Source organism: Pinus tabuliformis, chromosome 6 (genome assembly GCF_031772625.1).
Source record: "Pinus tabuliformis cultivar Carrire ecotype Pingquan chromosome 6, CPIR1, whole genome shotgun sequence".
NCBI classification, from domain to species: Eukaryota; Viridiplantae; Streptophyta; class Pinopsida; order Pinales; family Pinaceae; genus Pinus; species Pinus tabuliformis.
Window position 1 is genome coordinate 1,574,239,147 of NC_142292.1, and position 25,090 is coordinate 1,574,264,236.

The following is a 25,090-nucleotide window of genomic DNA, read 5'->3' on the forward strand; positions in this document are numbered from 1 at the left end:
CATTTAGATGATGAGGATTGAGCCCCGTGAAGAAGATCAAAGCATAAATATCGTGTTGAGAAGTGGTATGAAAACTGGTGTAGATAAAGGTAAGAAACCTGAGGAATATGGATGGGTGCGTAAGGCTATTGAGAAGGAAGTAGACTTTGATCTTAATTGCACTAAAGAAACCTTCATGGAAGATAAGAAAAACTTCGTTGAGGCCTTTGCCTTAGGAAGTCAAGAGAAAATTCCTGAAACTAGTGTGACAGAACAAGCAGATCCTTCAATACTCATGACTTTCCTGAAGACTTATATGAAGCTTCTACACGATCAGAAAGTAGTAGAAGTGTTGCAAGAGTTAATAGACAAGTGTGCAAATAAAGAAAAGAATCCTGCTAAACATCGCACAATAAGAAAATATTAGTAAGCATAAGATGCGAACAGGGTGCGAGATGAGGCTAATTGTGTAGATAGGAGAACACAAAATGGACCAGGTCATCTTAGATTTGGGGTCTGATGCAAATGTCCTGCCTAAGCAGACATGCAAAAGGATGGGGAGACCTGCGTTGTAGTGGTCCCCTATTCAGTTGTGCATGGAAAATAAGCAGAAGATTATTCCAATGGGGCACTTATATGGTGTAATGGTGGAAATTGAGGGTGCGAGTGCACTGGCTGAATTTTAGGTCATTGAAATAGTGGATGACAGTAACCCTTACCTCGTGCTACTATGAATTGACTGGGCTATTGATATGAACGAAATAATTAACTTGAAGAAGTGCAAGATGTCATTTGAGAAGAAGTTGCTCAGGGTTGTGGTGCCAGTAGACCCTACAGAAGGAGCGCGTTATACTGAACCTATTTGTGACTATGTAGAATGTGAGGATGATCTGGATCATATATAAGATAGCAGCGCGAGATGAGGATTGGATCAATCCTACAGCCAATGGATACATTGCGTGGGACAGGGATAGCGCCTATGCCTCAGACTTGAATGAACAACTTCAACACAGGTAGAATCAGATGCATGAAGTAACTACACTCCATTGCAGTATGATGACCAAATCGCTGAGGTGTGTCTCGAATAACGTAAGAAATATTTCGCATTATGATCGTTTGACTGATGTGGAGCTTTTTTTGAATGGATTTGAAAGGGAAGTATTGGAAGAACATAAAAATTGGCATTTTGTGCTACGCCTACCTATTGGTGGGGTACGCACAAGGATAACTTCATTGGATGGAAAGAATATAGGGGAATGATGAAGTTAATATTTGGGTATGCTAATACTAGAAAGAAAAAAAGATACAGTGGGAAGGATGATTCACGCAATCATTTGGCATGATGGACTAAGGCCTGGGGAACAAAACCAGAACCATAATGGGTGCATATTTTATGTTGTACATTAGATACGATCCCAATGAACTGGTATCCGGAGACGGAGCTTTCCCATGGAGCTGTTGAATGGGACATTTAACGGAGAGTTTTCTATTAACGTTCAACTTCGAGGATGGGTTTGAGAGCATTGATGAAGCACTCTAGAAGATCAAAGCATCTATATTCAGAACTTCAAAGGAACCGATAGAATGGGCTTTGCAAGACTAGAGTACACAGCTGCGCCATGCGCTGGAATGTTATAACGTGACTGCTGAACAAGAAGAAGAAGAAGATGTTCCATGGAATATTACCATTCCAGAAATAGAAGGACAACGCGAAGTCAAAGGACCGAAGGTGGAGAACCTAGATATATTTGAGTCTCTAAATCTCGAAAAGTAAACATTGGATCTAGAGAAGAACCTAAGTTCATGAAGATAAGATACTATTGGGACGAAGATACGGTTGACAAGGTATTTGAGCTACTGCGCGAGTACTAGGATTTGTTGCCAATGAAGCTTTCAGATTTAAGATGGATCATCGGAGATTTAGGTGTTATGAAGATCACATTGAAGCTAGATGGGAAGCCTGTCAAGCATCGACCTTATCGACTGAATCCAAAATATAAAGACGAGGTGCACCAAGAACTGGATAAGATGTTGGATGTCAGTATTATTGAGGTTGTGGGAGAATCATATTGGGTAAGGCCAATGGTGGTCCAAGAAAAGAAACAGAAAGTCAAAATCCGCATATGTGTGGACCTGAGGAAGTTGAATGATGCATGTGTACATGATCTGTTTCCAACACCATTTACTGATGAGGTGTTATAGAATTTTGGTGGACAGGAGGCATATTCGTTTACTAATGGTTTTTTAGGATGTCATCAAATAGAGATCATGCCAGAATATCAAATCAAGACAACCTTCGTGACTGAATGGGTTTGCTTCCAATATATAGTTATTCCATTCAGATTGAAGAACGTGTCTGCAATCATTTCCCGGGTAGTGATCTCGACATTCAAAGAGTTCATTCATAAATATCCGGAGGTGTATTTTGAATATTGGACTACGTTTGGTTTAGTGGAGCGCCATATTGCGAGTCTATGCCTCATGTTGGATACATGTCAAAGGTATTAGATTGCGTTGAACTTGAAGAAGTGTATATTATGTGTGCCCTTTGGGATTTTTGTTGGCCATGTTGTATGTAAGTAGGGATTGATGGTGGACCCTGTAAAGTTTGTCGTAATTGTGAATTTGGAAGCTCCTAGAAATGTGAAACAATTGCGCGTGACATTGGGACACACTGGGTATTACAAAAAGTTTACCAAAGAATATGCTCAAATAAGCGTGCCGATGGAGAAATTGTTGAAGAAAGATGCAATGTTTTGTTGGGATGAAGACTGTCAACGCACTTAAGATGTCTTGAAGGAGAAAATTATGACAACACCTATTTTGGTATTTCCTGACTAGAAGAAGGAGTTCCATGCACATGTGGATGCCTCTTGCATTACACTAGGAGAAGTATTAACATAGGAAGGTGAGGGATAAATTGATCATCCGATAGATTTTGCGAGTGGAAAGTTATCCAAAACCGAGAATAATTACTCCACTACAGAGCATGAAGGGATGACGATTGTCTACGCGCTACATAAGTTTAGGAATTATTTGTTGGGTGGACACTTTAAAATGTATACAAATCACTCCGCGCTGAAGTACCTGGTCAATAATCCTGTGTTGGGGGGGAAGATATGTCGGTGGTTACGATTGTTCGAAGAGTATGACTTTGAAGTGACTGTGAAGCCTAGAAGACTGAATGCAGGTCCAGACCATCTATCACGGATTGAAATAGGTGAAGAGCCAAGTAGTTTGGAGGAAGGACTGTTGAATGCGTAGGTCTTTATGGTGCACGTTGTGGATGATCATAATGCCGATATCATTCAATTTTTAACAACATGAACAACACCAGAAGGTTATTCCACTCAACAGAAGAAGAAGTTAGTAATTCGTGCTGTAGATTTTTCAGTGATTGTGGGTCATCTGTATAATATTGGAACATATGAGATATTGCAAAGGTATGTTTCGGAGTTTGAATGCGTTAGTATCCTAACTGAAGCCCATGGAGGAGTGTTAGAGGTCACTATGTAGGGAAAACGACCGCGCAGAATATTTTTTGTGTTGGGCTATGATGGCAAACATTACACAAGGATTCTAAGGCATATTGCAAAGCATGTGATGCTTGCCAAAGGATGGGGAAGCCTTCGCGAAGGGATGGACTGCATTTACATCCTCAAGTCTTGTTGGGAGTATTTGACAAATGGGCCATTGATTTTATAGGTCTAATACAACCACCAAGAAAGAAGACAGATGCACGGTATATCATTATTGCAACTGAGTATTTAACCAGGTGGGCAGAAGCGCAACCAGTGAAGGATTGTACAACAACCACTACTGCAAAGTTTTTTTTTTGAATTTCTTAACAAGTTTTGGATGCCCTAAGATATTGTTGAGTGATAGGGGTACACATTTCTTGATTGAAATGATCAGCGTGATGCTTGAGTAGTTCTAGGTGTATCATCAGAAGAGAACGCTCTATCACCCACAGGCGAATGGAACCATGGAAGATTTTAACAAGATTTTGGAGCATGCATTGACGAAGGTCTATAACGCACAAAGGAATGACTGGGACATGCACGTACTTATTATTTTATGGGCTTATAAGAAGACCTACAAGAAGTTGACAGGGAAAACACCATTTAGACTGGTCTATGGGATTGAAGAAGTAATGCCTATGGAATATATTGTCCCAAGTTTACGAATTGCAGCATTGATAGAAATGTCAGATGGTGAGTCCTTGGAAGAATGGCTCACGTAGATCATGGAGTTAGAGGAAGACCACTTCCTTGCAAGATTTCACCAACAAGTGCAAAAGGAACGCGAGAATGCATGGAATGATTGGCACATTATGATGTGCATGTTTAAGATAGATGATTTAGTGTTGTTATATGATAGCAAGTTCACGAAATTCCCATGAAAGTTTCAAATGCACTAGTTGGGGCCATATGTTATTAAGGAGCTAACGAATGGTAGTGCAGTTCAGCTCGTGAAGCTGAATGGAGAACCATTCCCTAGAAAAGTGAATAGAAGTAGGCTGAAGTTGTACACAGGGGATCTTGCCCCTATGCAATGACTATATGGAATTAGGTTAGTCTTAGTAATCCAGGAAACTGTAAGGGATTATAGGACTATAAACTATGCTACCCGACTAAGTGAAGAATGTGGTAGGGAAGCTATGTGATAGACAACAGTAGTGTGACAGGTGAAGCTCCGTTGGATGAGTTGCGCCATGGAGGATGGTGCTGTGTAGATGGGTCCAAAAGTAGACATTGGAGTTAGTATTCATGATTTGATGGCCAAAAATTAGTTAAGAGGAGTGGGTGGGCACCATTTATGGAAAAAATATTTGGAGATCTGCCGCCAGAGATAAATTTATGATCAGAAATTGGAGGAAAAAGTTAGATTGGAATTCAAAACCTTCTATAAATTAAGCATGTTGGTCTACCAAAGAACACTTTGAATTCTGAGAGTTGTCTAGGCACTTTTATATTTGAAGCTTATGAGTCGTCAATTCTACGAGGATTTTGTGACGTGCCCCTCATTCCCAAATTTTTCCGCCGAAGCCCGAGAGCCTTTCATAGAATGAATGGCTGCTACCAACCCCACAAAAGTTGTAAGTTCTGAAGCTGCCATCTCTGACATGTCGAACCCAGAGATTTCAGGTATGGAAGCTACAACCACTATTCCTACCACACCGAGGTCACCTAGGCCACAACAATCTACTGCCAAAGAAAAATAGAAGAAGTTGATGCCGGTGAGACAGTCACCGAGGAAGAACCCAGAGGTGCAACAAAAGTAGAAAATATATAAACAACCAGAGAAAGTGGATGATTTGGAGGAGGAATAATATGAAGGTGTAGAGGAATTGGATGCTAATGAGGTTGAGCATATCTCATGGCTGCTCATTTATATCCCTCTGCAGAAGGTAGAAAACAAATTTAATAAGGACCTTGATTCTGGGAAATTTATGGTTTCCACACCCTTGTTTCCTAAACATATGGAATTTGAAGGCACAACTCTAATGCACATTCTAGTGCTGAAAATGGAGGATCGGGACCTCGTGGACCATGAGAGGTTCTCACATTTAGGAACTAGCAAGTATATGAGAAAGATATACTATGAAGAGGTTGGGGTTACGGGGTTAGAACCCATGAAGTGGGTTAGAGGTGTTGAGCAGGCGGGGTTGTTGCACATGCTCTGCATAGAACATTTTCATCAGTCGACTATTAACATGGTGTGGTGCGTCATCTCCTTGCACTGGTGCACGATGGGTGCCTATTGCTTGTGGATCCCATCCATATTACATGCATGTTAATTCATTGGATCACAAAGCTGCCCTACAAAGGAGTGAACCCTACCAAAGAGTTTGGAGGGAAAAGTGGAGAGAAAGAGTTAGAAAACAAGATGAAGGCTAAATATGGGCTCGTTAAGAATTCACATGGATATTCTACCCGCTCTATTCAAAACCAAGCAGTGCAGTTCACCACCCAAATTCTTGCAAGTAAAATCATGACAAAATGTCACACAGATGAAGTTCCAGTGTTGGTGGTATCACTAGATGCCCAATGTGCGAAGTGGGTTCAATAAAACTGGGTGAAGTATATGTGCAAGGAGTTCCTCGTGAACTACCATGAAGCTAGAGAAGAGAGCAATCCCTTCCACTATGCGTGTTTATTACTATCTATTGTTTTAGTAGCTTGGAGATTGCGAGTGGAAAATCAGTTTCCCCCATAGCTACAAGAGTTACCTGAGGCAACAAGGTTCACTTTTCTATGGGAAACAAAGGATGTGGAAAGGGTCAAGGATAAAAAAAATTCTAGATCTTGATGGAGATGGACCTTCGAATGGTTATCATTCAGAGGCCAAGGTTGTCCCCAACCTTGTTCACGCAATTGATGGCCTTCGTGGAGTTCAAGGCCGATTTCCACAATGTTTCAATCAGGGCACGAAAGGACCCAAAGCATCTATGGCACAATCTGCCATATTTGGTATCTGAGACAGATGTGTGGGAGATCATGGGGAGTTGGCCAGCAGAGTGGCGCAAACCCATAGAGCTTGGTGTAGGAACAAGAAAATGTGCATAGAGCTCTGATGTGTAGTTGATTACTACACAGAAGTGTAAGGAAGTATCTCTGAAGGCTATGTAAGCTTTGGATGAGTAGAAGGAGAAGGAAGTTGTTGCTAAGGCAACTGCAGAGCAGAAACGCACTGAGAAAGAGTCCGCTGCAAAAGAACGGGCTGAGAAAGAATGCCCAGACTTACAGGAATTCAAAGGATCAGCTTCACAACACACAGATGAGTAGGAAATTTCAAGGAAGGAAGGATTAGGTGTAGAGGAGTAGAGCACTCCTTTCACCTTGAAGAAGTGTGGAAAGGAACAAACTGGTGGGCAACAGAAAAAGCATAAGTTTTATAAGCAGATGAACATCGAACCGATGGTGTTGATAGAAGGGGATCTTGACAAGATCGGTGACAAGGTTAGAGACATGAGCACAGAGGTATGGAAATACTTTTAACAATAGTATATGCAGATGCTAGGGAGCGTCCAAAAGGATCTATGGAAGCTACAGATTCAGACTTGTAGGATTCAAGTGAGAATTGGGCAAGCGAGCGGGGTGAAACCGAGCCTGGCACAAGGGAGTGGGATAGTAGTAGAGCTAGAATAGACTTTGGACATGAGATTCATACCTTTACTATAAGGGTTTGTTCGTGTAAAGTTAAAGGAGGATCACGCTCTGCTAGGTACTATGAACGACATGGAAGTCAGCTTGGCCATGCTTCCGCTTCAAACCTTCCATGCATTGTATCAGGGGGTTTTAGAGGAGATGAGGATGAGAGAGAAGCATGCCCTTACAATCATAAGTGAGTTTGAGGTCAACAATGAGAAGATGTTTGTGGAGAAATATCAGGAACTAAAGGAAAAGTAGGAGTTGCAGACATGAAGTCAAATCCTGGAGACAATGATAGAGCAGGCCTGCAAGACAGTTCCAGAATTGAACATCCTAGAGGATGTTGCATCTACAACAAGTGAACTGGGGGTGAGTCACCATATTTGTGTTAGGGGCCTGATGCGATAGGATCCCTAGGGTCATATTTGGCATTAGTTAACCCAATTTTTGTAAAGGTTTTGTAAAAAGATGTAATGTCTCTACGAAATGTGTATGCAGAGCACATAGCTAGATAGGAGTCAAAGGGGTTTTAGCCCCTTGTTTGCGTAAGTAAATAGGTCAATTTTGAGACTCACTCATGGTCTCTGGACCATGGTACTGTATTGAAGAAAACTATATATAGTTGAGTCATAGCGAGTCTAAGAGAGGACAAAGAGCAAGTAAGTCAAGATAGAGATTCTTTTGGGCAAGTGCTAAGGCAAGAAGGCTCTATTTCCTATACTTAGGTGAAAGGGGAAAGCTCTTATAGCTGAATACATAGGTAGCCTTGGTAATTCTACTGCTGAGTGTGTGGATCCCTGCAGCTGACTGCGCAAGGTAAATAAGTTTGTAATATGAACATTGAAGCTTAATAAAGACTGATTTGAAGAAAGATCATGCATCCGAGTATTATTGTATATTCTATTTATGTTATGATATGTCACTTTATAATATGTTTTCTATGGAAAATTCTATAAACGGTGCATGAATCTAATGAATCGATCATATTTATGCATGTATTAATTAATTATATGTGTTTGTGAAGATAAGGGTTAATTTTGTTGTGATTTCCGATGAATTGAATACATCTACATGAAGGCAGATCTAGGATTATTGATTAGCACACAAAAGTAGATAGACTGCTTCCTTAGGGTCTATAAAGACTAATCATAGAACTTTGCCAAGGTTTAGAGGTTGTTTTACCTAAGTTACAGTAACGAGCCCTAGAAGGATACCGATCTGCACAAGGGCAGATCTGAGTTATAAGAGTCTAAGACCACTTATCACATTGTCTCTAGATGCAAAAACATGGTTCTAGCATCCCCTATACTGCTTCGGGGGAGACTGTAGCCTGCACTATGCAGGTTTTTTCTGAAAGGGCCAACAGTTAGGGTTTTGCTGGTTGGCACGAACAACTATGAAGCTGGGTCAGGCCCCCTTAAGCCAACATTCAGATCAAACAAGGTTTCCACTTTAATATGTTTCATTATGACTCTAACGTGGAACAATTCAATTCCCTTTCATTTATTAACAAGAGACTCATTTGAATAACTTGTTCTTGCACGTGATTTATAATTTTCATTAGCATGAAGAGAAAGAGTACCTTGTGTGCCCACTATTGTGATCAATGCCTCATCACGAGAATCGGATCCAAGTTCCTTCTACGTGGTTTCCACCATCTTTTGATTTTTCTTCACAAAAAATATCTTTGGTTTCAACTCCAGATGCAACTTAGAATAGTGTTCATCATCATAGCCTTCCTTCTTGAAATGTGTGCAAGATGGCTTTGCTCCTTCCTCCTTGGTTGTAGATGCCTTCTTGTCCTTTCCCTTTCCCTTTCCTTTTCCTTTGAACTTGTCATTATGAGGTTTTAAAGATGATTTCATTGGATGCTCTTATTTATTTCCCTTGTTTTCAAGGTGAATGGCCTTAACACTAGCCGCATCAATGGTAATGGGCGTAAATAATAACAAATAATGTCTGATGTAACTATGTAAAGCACCAATATAATTTGTTATGGTTTCAAGAGAATCAAGTGAAATGCCCAAATTGAATGCTTGTTTTCTAAACTCTTCTATGAAGCTTTGTACATTTTGACCCTTTCCTTTCCTTAAAATTTTCCATTCCATTAAATCCTTTTGTCAATAACCGAAAGGACCAAATTTATCTTTTAATGCAAAAACAAATTTGGACCAAGAAGAAAGGAGATTACTCAAGATTTTTTTGCCTTGTTGTGAGCAATGCCACTCAGCCAAAGAGATACTAATAAGATATTTGCCTTGTCTTCCTCAATTTTATGAATCCGACAATAAAGCTGGATCTGTCTAATCCAATTTTTTAGTTTCTCTACAGTACATTTGCCATTATATGTGGGCAAATAAAAATTTACATTGAGCTTAAAAAATAGCTTCTTAGATGTATTCCTATGATTCTTATTTGAGTGATGAGAAGAAGAAGAAGAATAACTAGCACTAGAGGATGGAGAGGGAGGAGGCCCTTCTCCTCCACCTTCATGATTTATAGATGCATAATCATCTGGCTCTTTCTTCTTAGGCTTGATTTTCTTCTCATACTCTGCAAACAAATTGTTAACTTTCTCTTCCATGGTGAAGAAGATCTTGTGATAATTTCACTCTTCCTCGATACGAGATTCCTCGTCTCCCATGCTCTGTCTTCATGGTGCATGCCCTACTTCGAGTTCCAAGGATTTAAGTGTTCCTTCACCTCTTTGGAGATTGTTCCAGGTTAACATTCACTCATGCAACTCGCATGAAGAAGACCTTCTCTGATAGCAAACTTGACCCAGATCTTTTAACTTTTCAGAATTGCAAATAAAAGAGCATATTAACTAAGCAACTTAACATATGAAAAAGAAGTAGAAATCATATAGAAACCAAGATATCAAAGGCACATAAAAGATTTGATTATAGAGTTCACATAATGTGGGCTACGTCTCTGGGCCCTGCTCAAACTGGGGAGGTCTTATTTTGTTAAGTGGAATCAAAGTTTACAAAAATGACCCTTATGACCTCTAATTCGGATGTTGGCTTCAAAATGGAGAGATCGACTGGAAAAATAGAACACATTGTTGGATTATTGGTGTGAAAACATGGAAATAGACTATAAACTTTACCATTTCTTACGGTAACACCTTTGGCCCTCTTAGGGAATATTTTCAACATCTCCTAGATACCCTCACTCATGGGTCCATAGCTCTGGACCACTCTTGGTTCCATACCCATACCTCTGTCGGTCCTTCATCACTCTTCCATGTTCGAATGGCATATAAAAAGTTCAAGTAATAGGCGGTGGGTGGAAATTTCAATGTACATGTTGTTAGCCCATTGGTCCACGGTACTATGATAAGGCATGAAGGTTTGGGTGGTTCTGGGGTCGAACCCCATGGAACCTTTTTACGGTGTGATGTGTTACATATATGACCCATTGTTGGTTTAACATTGGTGGTTATGTGATTCAGCACTTACAATATATATTCATCGGCGATTATATAATGTGTTGGCTCTACCGGGGTTGAGTGGGTCCAACGGGGGTGGCCCGCTCTCCCTTTTTTGAGTATACAATATGATATATATATATATCTATATATATATATAGATATATATATATAGATATATATATATATATATATATATATATATATATATATATATATATATATATATATATATATATATATATATATATATATATATATATATATATATATATAGAGAGAGAGAGAGAGAGAGAGAGAGAGAGAGAGAGAGAGAGAGAGATGTATGTATTTGTGCCATTGGTCAACGACCATTGGGTACTATATTTCTTTTTGTTCTTTTCAAACCATATAGTTAAAAATCATCCACCAGAAAGTAAGGGTTATTAGATTATTATAGAGGTGGAAAATTCACCTATTCAGGTGGTCGAATTCCATGCATAGGGACTCTACCAAATTATCACCTCGTTAGTGACTGCCACTTGGGTATGTTTGACCTGAACTTTTACCATCTATAACTTGAGCATACGAACTCAAATTTGAGTGTCATTCACAATGTTGGAATTAGGGCGATGAGAACTAAAATCTAGTCCTATCTTCACTTCCATCTAATCACTTTTATTTTTGATCTATTTTCAAGGCCACTACTATTTTTGGATCCTCCTAGATTTTACTGCTTCAGTAATTATTACGACATAATGAGAATTTATACCAAAGAGTGCTCCTTATTGAGTTTATAATTTTCTAGTTTCTCTTGATTTTTTTAATGATCTTCTGAAAATATGGTTCTTCCAGATATCAGATGTAGTTCACTGCATTCCAAAGAAGAAGGGGAATCTGGAGTTTCCAGAATTTCAAAAAATTGCACAAGTCTATTATTTGGATTCAGATTTGGCTCTGTAGGTACTTAGGTTAGATTGGAGGTGGAGTGTTTGGAGGTAATTGAAGTGGAGGTTGTACTCGTAGTTGATTTTTTAATTGAGGCATCACTCCCATTGATTGATTAATCAGTCTAGTGGGGCATTCCCAATTATGGGACCACATTGGCTGTTGAGTATGTTTCTTTCCCATTGCAAAGGGTATGCATTATTCGATGTACTTTTCTATGAAGTTGTGGAATATTGTTGATTCAGCCAAGAGGGACCAGGGAATGACTGATTTTTCCATAGTGATAAATTGTATGGATGCAACTCCCAGGTATTAGGAGAATGTTTTTGGTTGTGCCACTTTAATCTGGGAAATTGTTGTTGAGAAAATTATCCAAAAATCATACAAGGGTCCTGCGGAATGCCTGATGGGTGATTATTCCATTGTCGTCATTGTGCCACAAAATACATTGGTTTTGGCTCTTCTTCAGCTTCCTTAGATACAACTTTCAGCCCAAGAAGTGAAGGAAATTGATCAATCGAATTATTTTTGTAGCAAATGGAATATGTCTCAATTGTATCTAATGGACATTATTTGTGATTCTTCTTTCTTTGAAAATGAGGATAGAAAATAGCCAATACTTGTTTTGCTTCAGCATGTTTCTATTTTTCTTGTAAAACATCCAAATTTTGTTATCAGTTTACTTAAAATATCATTTTTAATTTGTTTTTAAAGATTAATAATCTATGATTGTGTAACTCCACCCCCTTCAATTGTACTGGATCTATTGAGAAGATGACGAGTCCCATTCTTGGTTCGTGTACTCCCTCGTGAACACCGGATACACAATTTTACAATCTCATCATATTATTATTTGGAAATTTCACCCAACCCAATTAAATTAAGTGTTTCTATCCATTCATCTTTCATGCCTCTAATCAAAGAATTTTTCAGCACATCTTTAGGTAAATTAGTGTATGGTTATCTCTGTAAATTATATTGAAATCTTTCAACATATTCTTCTAAAGTTTCATCTTCTTTTTACATCATCTTAAATATTTTTTCCCTTCGATCCCTAGGTCAGTAATAATCTTGATACTTAGTAAAGAATTCTTCTTTCATTTTGTCCCATGAAGTTATAGTATGACCACCCAGTCTCATGAACCATCGTAGTGTTGCTCCCTTTAAGTTCGAAGGAAACAACTTTAATTTTTGGGGCTAGTAGTATAACCCCATCCTAGGCATAAAACATCAAAATAAAACAAAAGTTCGTCGAGATCTTCAGAAGCCATTGCATGAAAGTTTGGAAGTTATATAACGAGATAACCTTCATTGGTACATTACCCTGCAAATCAACAATAAGATAATCTATGGTTAAAGTTTGTGCTCATGTTACTGCATTTCCCATTTGGTTAAATACTTTTCAGTCATCTTCAGGGATCCCATAATTAGAAGGTACTATCTGAAAAATAATATGCTTATGAGATTTTGGACCTTGATCAAGTCTCGTAGGACTACTCAAATCAGAAACTTTTGTTTATGGCCTTACAATGGGTGTTACAGGGAATTCCTACTGAAATGATTGTAGGTATGGTTGGCTTGTCTCACCTCCCCCTGCCCTTAAATTTCAAGAGTGCCCCTCACTCTTACTAGAAGTATTGATATGCCTAAAAAATATGTCTTGGAAGCTCTACTCAGATCCTATAGTTTTGTCAGGAATCTCAGTGTTAGCTGCAGTAGATGGCCCTTCTACTCGAGGTGTAATAATAGAAGAACCCTTCCCAAACACTGATCAGGTACCTACCAATGCTTGAGACTTTTATTTACAAATGATTTCTTCTAGAAAATTCATTCTTTGAAGGCCACATTGACCTTAGTTTTGGTGATTTTTAGAGTGGATTTTTGATCTATATCTATCTAGTTCCTAGTCCTAGGCTTATTTCTAGTCAAACACACTAAACAATCAAAACATATCAGCTGAGGGAAGGCACTCACACAACCTTTTTTACTTAAGTGTGTGCACAGGTTCTTACCCTCCATCGTTAATACCCATCCCAGAGGGATACAACTAGCACTCTCTTTGAAAAACGCCCCGAAAATGATGCCACAATGTTGGGCCAATTAATCATACCTAAAAGGACCAACTAATTGAAGCACATTAATTTATCAACCCGAGGTTTCATTTTTCTATTTCAATGTTATTGACAAAATTCATGTAAGAGAAATGCAGATCTGACTAGTTGTTATGATCGTATTGAAAGGTAAGGCTACAATATTAAAGAAATCAACTCAATATGCAATCTCTAATTATTGCAATTAAATCCAAATACTAACTTTTACAGGCTTCTAAAGGAAACAACAAAAGAAAACATATTGAACATCAAGGTGTTTCTTAGAAAACAACATATATAGAATATAAAGACCGCACTACAAAATCACACCATTGAAAGCGATTAAGAAAACATAATAGGAATATATGATAATCTGCAGGAAAAAAATAAAGAACACTACTCTTAAAAAATTAACTACAACAAATATATTCTATAGTGATTTCAATAAACCTGATTCAAAATAAAGCATGCAATATAACAAATTAGCAGTGAGAAATTAAAAACAGTTACACATATAAATAGCTAGAGCAATAGAATAAAACACCAACTTAATGGTACAAGAGAAGACAATGTTGTTTCCAGGATCAGACCCAAATCCATAATCAAATTGCCTTATAAAGGAATTAGCAGAGTACAGTAGATATGAGTAATAAATAGTTCCATTCGATTGCAGAAAACCAGTTGCTATTAATATAATCATAAGTATGAGCTTGTGTCAAAAATAATATTACAACTTCAACAACAACTTTCTAGGCTCAATTGCAATATTTTTATTGTATTAGCAAAAGATAAATATCAAAGAATCTATTTTAATAATGGGCAATCCTGAGAATATAAATATTCCCAACATTCTCATTTAAGTTACAGAGATCTTAATGAATTCTGAAGAACAGGTCGAGAGGTCATATTTAACTAATTCATTCCAAATAAAGTGTAATAGCCTAAGGCTTACGCAATATTGCACGACCATTCCAGGAAACAACATCAAGTATTGATGCATCAATAGAATCTTTCCTGATAATGAGGATCCGTTCATTAGGAAATAACACCTTAATGGCCAAATCCATTCATAAAAATAATGAAATAACAAATGTATATGAAATACTACTAAATTCCACACTACAGAGATTAGCATAGCCTAATTACAATAAACACTTAGAAAATAATATAAATATCACAAATGTGAGGCCCAACACAAAGATTATCATGTATACATCTATTCTTCTTAGATTATTGAGTATTAAGGATTCATACTTAATTATCCAATTTCTCTTTTATTCCTCTACCAAACTCTTTAAAGCTATGTTATTATGTTGGAGCTTGACATTGGAACTTTGATAAAACCTTAGCAAGAAAGTACATTATTTTTTAGTAGAGATTACAAACTCATGAACAACCACTTATAAAAATCATATATCTGGCCATTGTGCTTCATATGTTGTTTTCGAGTGATAGTGAACATCGTTAAAATGCCTTGGAACACTTTAGAGATCTCCCTCTAGCTCGAGATCCAGCTTGAACCTAAATTTTGGATGAGTTGGTTTCTTGGCACAATTTTGCAGCCAAGAAATTCCTTCGATAAATAGATACGAAAAAAATCACAACTCAATCACATATCCACCAAGAGATCCTATCCATGATTTATACTCTATCATGGTGTACAAGGACAATACTATTTCATCCTTATGGGTTTCGCTCACTAAAAGAAACAAAAATTAAATGTATGGCTTCATGCTCCACTGGACTAAAATAATATACATCTTCATAGGGTTAAGAAGTTTCACTTTTCTTAATGTAGTTATACACTTAGTGAGAACATGGGCTAGGATAAAAATAGTCATGTTGGCAATAGGAGTGATGAGCTCAATGAGAAATGAAGGAATATTAAATAGAGATGGCCAGAAAGAGTGTATGAAGTTGATCAACAGCCCTTTGACGTGGGAACCATCATGATCCTACAAGAAACAAAGGATAAAAAAACATGTTTCCAATTAATCATATCCTTCAAACTTTCATAGAAACCTCATAGTTCTTAGCATACATCATGTACCTGATATGTCATAATCATCATATGGCCATATCTCAAAGATTTCACAATATCACATTCCTATCCATGTTGCAAACCAAGGATTTGCTTGATATTTTGGATCTCAACATTTTACATGGTCTATTTATGGCTAGCTTCCCTTACATTTAGTATCTTTCTTCTGAGAGGGAACACACCATAGTGTTTTTGAACAAAAACCAACCCTACCATCTGAATCAAAAAGAGAACCAAAACTTAGACTCAAACTGGAAATGGAAATGAAAGCCTATGACAATATTTAGTACTACCTCATTGCATATCAATATTGATTTAATACAATGTTAATGCACTTGCACACATTAACACAGTTCTAGTCCATACAAAATGTATGAGATTGGGTGCTAAATGTTGAAAATCCTATCAGTGTCCTTTGGCATGTTTTGGGGAAATTGGTACTAAATAAACTTAGAAAAGGTAAAGGCCCCTTGTATCTCAAAGAGCCATGTTGTGGAATTAAGAGGGAATGGTTTGTTAGGGATCACAATATATATAAGATAAATCATAGTGATTTGTAAATATGTGTTATGTTTATGTAGTATCTTTGAATTTTTTATATTTAATGGTACTACACATTTCATCAAGACAAGAGGATTCACTAAATCAAAGAATGAACAAGTATAGTGTAATATTTGATAGAACAAGAGAAACCAATTTAAATAATTTAGGATTGGGATTAAACTACAAAATACACTTATATGTCCATTTTCTTTTCGGTTAAAGAAGTGGCTAAAATTGAAACAAAGAGATAGTAAATAGAAGTCTTATATGAAAACTAAATTATTGAAATAGAGATAACTCCTCACAATGGGTAGAAAGAGAAATCATGAATGTCAATGACCTATTTGTTTCAAAGTAAAGGTAGGAATGTAAAAACCTCTTAAAGTTGTAGGAGAAATGTGTTTAATATTACAAGATAAAACATAGTGGAAATTTTAATGGTTGGAATTATTTAAAATAAAAATCAACATGAAAATGGTTACTAAGTGTTAGTCTAGTTGAGAAGACATATTGGTTGAATGAATAAAAGTACTTCCTAAAATATACTTACACATAAAGAGATATGTAGATTAATGGATAGACAAATATTTTCTTTAAATGAAATGAAAAATTAATACCTTCCCACACCATCCAAAAATATTCTATAAATAACTAGAATAATGAGCCTCTAAGTTAGTTGAGAAAATTGAGGAGTGCTTGCATAAGTACATGTGTGTTAAGAGAGACATTATAGGAAATTTTTCCAATATATGTTTTTAGGCGATATAAATATGTTATTTAAGAAAGGATATAAAGAATGGAACTAAGCATCTTGCAAATGGATAAACACCTAATACACATGGTTTGAAATTTAAATTTGTCAAATAGGAATCCAATCTTTGCATAAACATTTCAAATATTTATTAAATTAAGTTACTTAGCATAATTTTCATTCATATTAAAGGGAAAAAACCAATTATACCTCTTCACAAATATGTGTGTTGGGGGAGAAATCCATAATGGTTAGTGGCTCTTTCTACAAGCTATTAGGCACCATTGCATAGGGGAATAAATATTAATCCACTTAGCATAAGTTTCTTTCATATTAAAAGGACCAAACCAATTATACCTATTCAAAAATATGTGTTTGGGGGGAGAAAGCCATCATGATTAGTGGCTCTTTCTACAAGCTATTAGGCACCATTGCATATGGGAATTAGTAATCAAATAGAGTGATATAATGCCATGTTCCTTCCTAGAATAGTTTTGAGCCTAAGTATTCAATGGTTGAACACCATGAAATTATTATAGTGTTATAAAAGCATAAAAGGATTTTAATAGTAATTATCTTTGCTTTGTTGACTATTCTAAAAAATTTGTTCTTAAGGAAACTTTGGGAAGACCAGAGAAAGTAAGAGTTCTAGTTGAGTGGAGCAAACTTACCTTTCCATTTTATGAAAAGGTTAATATAAAAATGGATTATTAATAAATGATAAAAAAGAACAAATTGGTAACCTGACATAAATATATAGATAAAACAAGGATGCCACTTATGTCTAATATTAATTGGCATTCATAAATCAATTAGTACATTGGAATAACAAGAATAGGAGGGAGGGGGAATATGCACAATAGGATATGGTTAGTTATTTCCAATTTATGAAAATGATGTTGTCTTATTAGCAAATGACAATTATGTAAGGACCAGTTCCAGACTATATACATACTTTTCTTTTTTTTTCACAGCAAAATGCAACTAGAAGGGAAATACATTAGGATTTCATTTCAAGAAACATATCATAACATTTTCATACTTTTAACTAAGATCAATAGTAATGAAATACATATGTACCATTCACCAGAAGTCGAGACTCCACTTGCTCTGTTGTTGCTGGTATTCCCTTGTAGCTGGTCACCTCCGCGCATGAATGTTGGCGCACTTGATTCGAATGCGAAGACCCACCGATTAACCTCCCAGCCTACTCCTTGGGTACTCTTCTTCCCCGCGGACCCCCAAGCTGCAATGGGGTTGTACAATGGAGGAAAGTACTAGCTAGTAGAGGAGAGCACACCTTGGCTCCAGAGTCCCCTCTCTAAAATCCTCTACCTAACCAAACTCACTATAGCTTCGTAATCACTGCTCTGACATCATCTCATCCATCCAACCATAGGGTTCCCAAAAAAAGTCCCTTCTCCCATGGCTTGCCCCTTCTTTTATAGGAGTCCTCATAGGTGACACTTGTCATGTCATGCATAATTAATTATTTTTTTATAATTCAATAGCTTGATTATTCACCCACCCATGTGTCATTCTCACATCAAGGGTCTCCCAAAATTATTTACTTAAATTTTTATTTAAAACTAATATTTTCCTCACCTCAACAAGATTCCTATTTCTCCTCCTAGTTGTTCCTTTATTCCCCCTTTATATTCCTTAATTTGTGTTCATTACTTGAAGTCAATTAATGAGTCAAGATTTTATCCCCAATCTACTCCCTAATTTAACTCAGGTTATCTCCTAGATGGATATTCTTATGTCCTCGAAGAATAAAGTGTCTAAGATAATGTTGTATTAAGGTCAGGAAACTAGAGTGGGCACTACACACACCCCCTCTTAACAATGGACTTCGCCCCGAAGTCCTCGAAACATAAAGGAAAACGACGACACATATCCTAGGAATCCTTCCTGAAACTCTTGCTAACCTTCTGGTAACAGGCATCTCTGATTTTTTAAATTAAGCACATTTTTTTCTTAAGGAATTAAAATCAATTACCAAATTCGTTTTCATCTTCTAGATTAAGTAATTTTCTCAACTAATTTATTTATTATTATTTTTATCATTTTTACCTAATTAGTTTTATTAGGCCCTCATGAAACATTGTCATAAAATCTAATGCTTCTCATTTTCATTCCTTTAACCTCTTGAATATTCAAGAGTGTCTTTCAAGTATAGTTCCTTCGAACATGAGATTGAGATGTAATGCCCAACAATTGTCCTTGTTATGATCATCCTTCATACTATGTTCATAATGCAAGTCTTTTCTTTCTTTTTTTGGCATAATTTAACTTTAAGTAAAATGTCAATATGTGGATTTACTAGCACAAAAATACAAATAACAAAGAACCAATGAAGAGAATAACATGCCTTAGTTTTCACTAGATCAAAACATATTAGACTGTCATATATCCAGGAAACCTGATATCAAGGAGCACACAAACTAATTGCTTTGGATTTACAAACTAACTGAATTATCATCGCATTACACCTCTTACTTACTATACAAGTACATGCTGACACTGATCATTTCAAAAGAAGCACGTGTTACTCAAACATCTCAAGGAAAATAACTTAGAGCAATGTTTTTCAGACTATAAACGCTTAAGGCACATTGCTCTTGCCATTGGTAGCAATAACATATCCTTGATCAAAGAGACTGGTTGAGGATTTTGAAATTAATGAACCAAAATTCCCATTCCAGGTTCCAATTCATCATCTTAAAAGGAGATATCACTTACAAAAACTTTGATATAAATTTTCATTCTGCAATACAAATTTTATTTCCTCACGCACTCAAAAATAAGCAGAATGTTTGTATCATATTTTAATAGCCACTCCCAATGACTACTTTGTTGTCTGAAATAATATGTTTATTTTATTTTTCATTTATCATCTAACAACCCAAAAATTTGTACAAGGAACAAACCAAAAATAGATTGCTTCAGTTGATAACTCTAAAGCACTGGTGTAGAGAATTGAAGCAAGATAATATAGATTCAAACTGTATTAGTTAAAAGCATAGAAAGGATTTTTAACGATTAAGGGTGTTATTTAATACTAACATTGTTTTATCCCCAAAAACAAGATTCATTTCAAAGCTTTATCTAGAGAGGAAACGAATAGACTCATAAATACCACAACTCCCTAATGGAAGTAAGACTCATTAGTATTAAAAATCTGTGTTTTAAATCAAAGGATCACCATAGCAGATTGAAATAGGGAATAGAATAGATATCTTGGGATTTATTTTCAGTGATAATAAGAGACATTAACAATCAAGGTTCATAAGCTATGTTATTAGAATCATTTAACATGTTAAGAAACTCTAGCATAACAGAGGAATACTTTAGCAGCATTGACATTTCAGCATATCTGGAATCTTTTAATCATATGATAGATGAAGGAGTTAACTGGGAAGGCCTTAAATTCAACCTCAATGACCAAAACATTCAAAAAAAAAAAAAAAACTGATTCCAATATGAAACAAGATTGTTGGCGAACATATAAACAGGCTGCATTTTCGATAGATTGAAAATTAGCAAAATCATGAAGTCAACATTTGGCATGCATCTACCCCATGCCAAATGGAATGTCTTAAATGAGAGCCGAATAATTTTATAAGTATTTCTACACAACTGGAAAATTTTACTGTATAACAATATTTATTAGACTATATGGTCTATTTAGCAAAGCAGTAATTTTAACCACGCATCGTCTTTCATGCTAAAGTAAATGTCCTTAATGATTGGATGAAAGGGTGGTGGTGAGGTGGGAAACCCCTACACTTGCAAATAGTACAATAATTGGGACGCTGGTAATGTGAGACCGGGCAAAAGTAATTTGTCAAACAGCAGAGTACGATACAACATGCAAATTCCCAATATGGTTATGCTAAACCTGCTACTTCTATGGTGGACGCTTTAACACCTTCTCAAGACCTGGGAATCACTCAAAGCTCGTAGATTCTCACTCTATGATTTTACATAACACAAAACCATGCACTATATGTATATATACATCTAATATTACGTTGTGCTATAATGCCACTAGCCACCCCTTCCATCATGTTATGTACTTTCCGAATTTATTCAAAGCACTATGACTTATCATAGGTTACCAATCTACTTTTAGTGTGACTTTGGATTAACGTTGAGTATTGTTGCGTTCTTATGTGGAGTTAGTTTAAATCATCCATCCGACATGTTGTCAAATATCTCACAATTTCATATAACCAAACAATAGACCCATGTCTAAATGTAAATGTCTAGAACGTTGTGACCTACGGTTCCTTGGAACATCTCAAATTCCACATGTCATGTGTAGGAGGGTCTAGTGATATGTTTTCACTCGACAGGTGTTTGATCCTTTTCGTCACTTCTTAGGGTTTTTAATCGGACGGTCCTGTTGCGAGCATCACAGTTAAGGTAACCAAACCTTTCCCTCCGCCGCAGCAGAATCTCCTTTACGATCATTTGCGATTTTCGTTCTCTGTGGGAGAACTCTGCAATTATAAACCAAAACCTAATAGGTATTATCACTTAATAATGCATGTCGGTGTATATAATGCTTTCCTGCAAATGCATTTATCCAACTTTCCATTATCTTGATATATCTACCTTTAACTATGTTAATTTTTTTTTTTCATTATATTTTTGACATATGATCATCCTGTTAAGTTGTCATGAAACAGAAAATACTATCGAAAAAGGGAAAATGCCATTTCCTTGGATAATTCAACAACTGAAGGGTCAAGCTTGTGGATTGAAAGTATTTGATAAAGGGCCAAATAGCCAAATGACATACAAGCATTATGAAATAATCTTCACAGAACAAATATATGATACAAGATCATTCAGAATTTAAGAGGACCTTTCAGGAAAAGATATGCAAAGAATGTAAAACAATAGAGAGAAACCCATGTCTAAAACGATCATTGACTGTATCGAATGGCATTGGTAGAAGTATGGTGCTCCAGATAACCATAAACCAATACTATAGCTCTATTTCTGCATTAAGAACTAGCAAAGAATCCAAAAAGTCATAAAGGAAAAGTTTTCTTATTACATTACAAAACATTGAACAAAGAAGTCAATCAAATCAAACAAAGAGAAGCTCAAACTCCATGTGAGATTACAGGAAGACAGTAAAGAAAGAACGACTAAGTTTGGCATCTAACGTTCAAGGTGATGTAATTGAAAATCTGCTGCCTATGGTGAACAATTTTGAAAGAGCCAAAACAGAGATTAAGATATAAATCATAAATATTACAATGTATAATATTATCATGATTGTAATATGCTCCTATGTTGCTTGTTGTTGTTCTAGTCCATTTTCAATTGTTCTAATAGGAATTAGTCTCAGTTAATCCTTTACCATTGATAAACAATAAGACCTATTTAGACATTGCATGTACATAATCACTCTTTGCTGGATCATTCTTCGTTGTTGGATAAAATTAATCTTAAATAAGGCTGAACTCTTGGAATCAAACTTCATCTACCAACAAGGGGTTTATTCCATTATAAATTTGATAAATTCTTTATAGAAGTTTCAAGAATAAAAATAGTTCTATTACTACTATTATGATTTAAGTTTATATATTAGATTACTTTTTATTGTATCAATTTATAGGGAACCAAAATGAGCAAGCTAAACATCAAGGGAAAAATCACAATAAGTCAAGAAAGTTGAATACTTAATAGAAACTAAAATAATTAGAATTACACTGTAAATTTTTATTGGAAATTTTATTTCAATTAAAAATAATACCTTCAATATATCTCACTTAAATTCTCCATGGCAAAGCAACCTGCTCGAAAACATTAAAATATCAAAAAATTTACAGACCAAAATACTCGACCAACCGCACAAAATCCATAAAATTGTAAATACAATTGAAATGGAAAATCATTGCAAAGAAAATTGAAATACAAATATCGAAGAAAGATATTTTAAATATTCTAGATTTACCCAATTTTAATGAATGGAAAATGTCGAATGTATATGATTACATGTTCCATGTTTTAATGAATGGAAAAGGCTTCTGAATACTTTTCAACAACTTTATTTCTCTTTGCCAATAAAGCAGAGAAACAATATATGTAGGAATTAGTTGTGACAATTGAGAGTTCTACGTCACCATATAAACCGGTAAACCTAGAATACAAAGAGAAATATGTTCAAGAATTCCTTAAAAAGAAAGCCAGTAAGATGGCTAATGTCAGGCAATTGGAAAATTGAATTGAAAATATAGAAACTGTTTATGATATGCCTTGAACCCCTGTTATTTTCTTAAACTATTTAAGATGTGCCTTAAACTTTTTTATTAAATATTTTTATAATGCTTATTATTACTTTTATGAACCCCTGTATGAAAATAGTTTAGCAATGTAGGCACGAAAACAATTTAGAATTGAAGGATTCGTCAATCCTATCATTCCAATTTACTTTATAGATTGGCTTCGATTAGACGCTAATAATGCTCCTAATTTGCTTGGAGTATTTATAAACAGTTCGTAGAAATCATGAAAGGATTTACTGTTAATGTGGTCAATACTGTTGGAAAACCATTTGATCCCATGCTACACGAAGCAATTATGCGTGAGGAAGAAGACTGTCACTGACTACCATTTTTATGTACAAATATCTTACTTTAAGTCATGACAAATACAATCACCTCCCTCGAAATTAATGACTGCCAGATCTACCAACTTCTTACCCTCATTGGGCCCTAAAGCACTGAACGTTTTTCTCCATTTGTCCAAAACAAAGCATGTAAACGTTTACACTATATGCATTTTGATTCAATTTTCCTTTCTTTCGTAGAGCATGTATATAAAAAAAAAATCCCCTGAGGAGCCGAGTACTGAAAGATTCAAATAATTGATCGATTAACGCCTTCACATTGTCGACAATATCTACATGGTTTTTTGTTAATTGAAACAGTCTTGCAGTTTATGAAGATTCAATAAGTTTAAACAGTTTTTGAAGATTCAATAAGTTTAAAGAAAATTTGAAATTGAAATAAACCCTACCTTTAGCGAAATTTTGGCAAATCAAAGTTGAATCCCGCCATTGAATTCCGCAACAGTACCCAAAGGCAGCTCCTTGTGGGAAAGATCCTCCAAAAAAAATTCACAACATCATTCGATACTTCGGTTCCATCGAGCTCAAGCATGTAATTCACATGGATAGTGTGCCGGGATGCCAAGCGGCCACCTTCCGATTTAAAAACCCCAATTATCTGCCCCCGACACCCTAACCCTACATCCACAAAGTCATACCACACGTTGAAGAAATCTGTATTCTTGATCTAGAGAAACATGGCCATGCTTGTATTCATGAACAGGTACGGCACGTCGGAGCCAGGGTTAGGGATTGTCTGGAAATTCATATCATTGAATTACATGTGGAAGACTTGAATTTCCAGTTGAGAGGGCTAGAAGAAGTAGAACGCCCCGCCGAGCAGCAGGCCAAGACAGATAACCAGAGTGACAGCGTAAGCAACTAACTTAAGGCGGTGTCGCCGCTTAATATGCAGCTATGGAGCCGGAGGCAGAACCATATAGTAAGGGTCTGCAGGGTAACCGTAGGCGTAAGGTTCGTGTGACACTATGGGATTCAATCTCGGGGCTCCTGCAGGAGGCATATCTATAGTGGATTTTATATAATACCTCTGCAGGCATCCCTGTGGTACTGAAGGTCTAGGCTTATAGGTCTGTAATTCTGCTACTCGTGGTGAATAGGGAAAGGCAACAAACCGCCCGACCTACCATTCAACTATCAGAGATTGAAGGTGCGCTTGATTTCGAATTGATTGGCGTGAAAACAAAAAAAAGAACCAAAACCTCAAGCAACGAAGCGAAGGAAAGAAACAAGAAACGAGAATAAAAGACTATCGAGTTTGAAAAAAAAAAATTGTACAATTTCATATGCGAATCTAAGCTGGCCTCGTATACTACTGCTGAGCTCCAAATCGTATCTAACAAAACTAGTCATGCATGCATAGGCCCATAGGTCTCAAGGGTTCAACATAGCTCTGATACCAAGTGTAAGGACCAGTTCCAGACTGTATACATACTTTTTTTTTTTTTTTTTTTTCACAGCAAAATGCAACTAGAAGGGAAATACATTAGGATTTCATTTCAAGAAACATATCATAACAT

The 25,090-nt window shown here is 36.2% G+C and overlaps 1 pseudogene; it reads right to left on the bottom strand.

The window, feature by feature from the left end:
- Window positions 1–23,980: 23,980 nt before the first annotated feature.
- Window positions 23,981–24,573, bottom strand: LOC149264802 (uncharacterized; annotated as a pseudogene).
- Window positions 24,574–25,090: the final 517 nt, after the last annotated feature.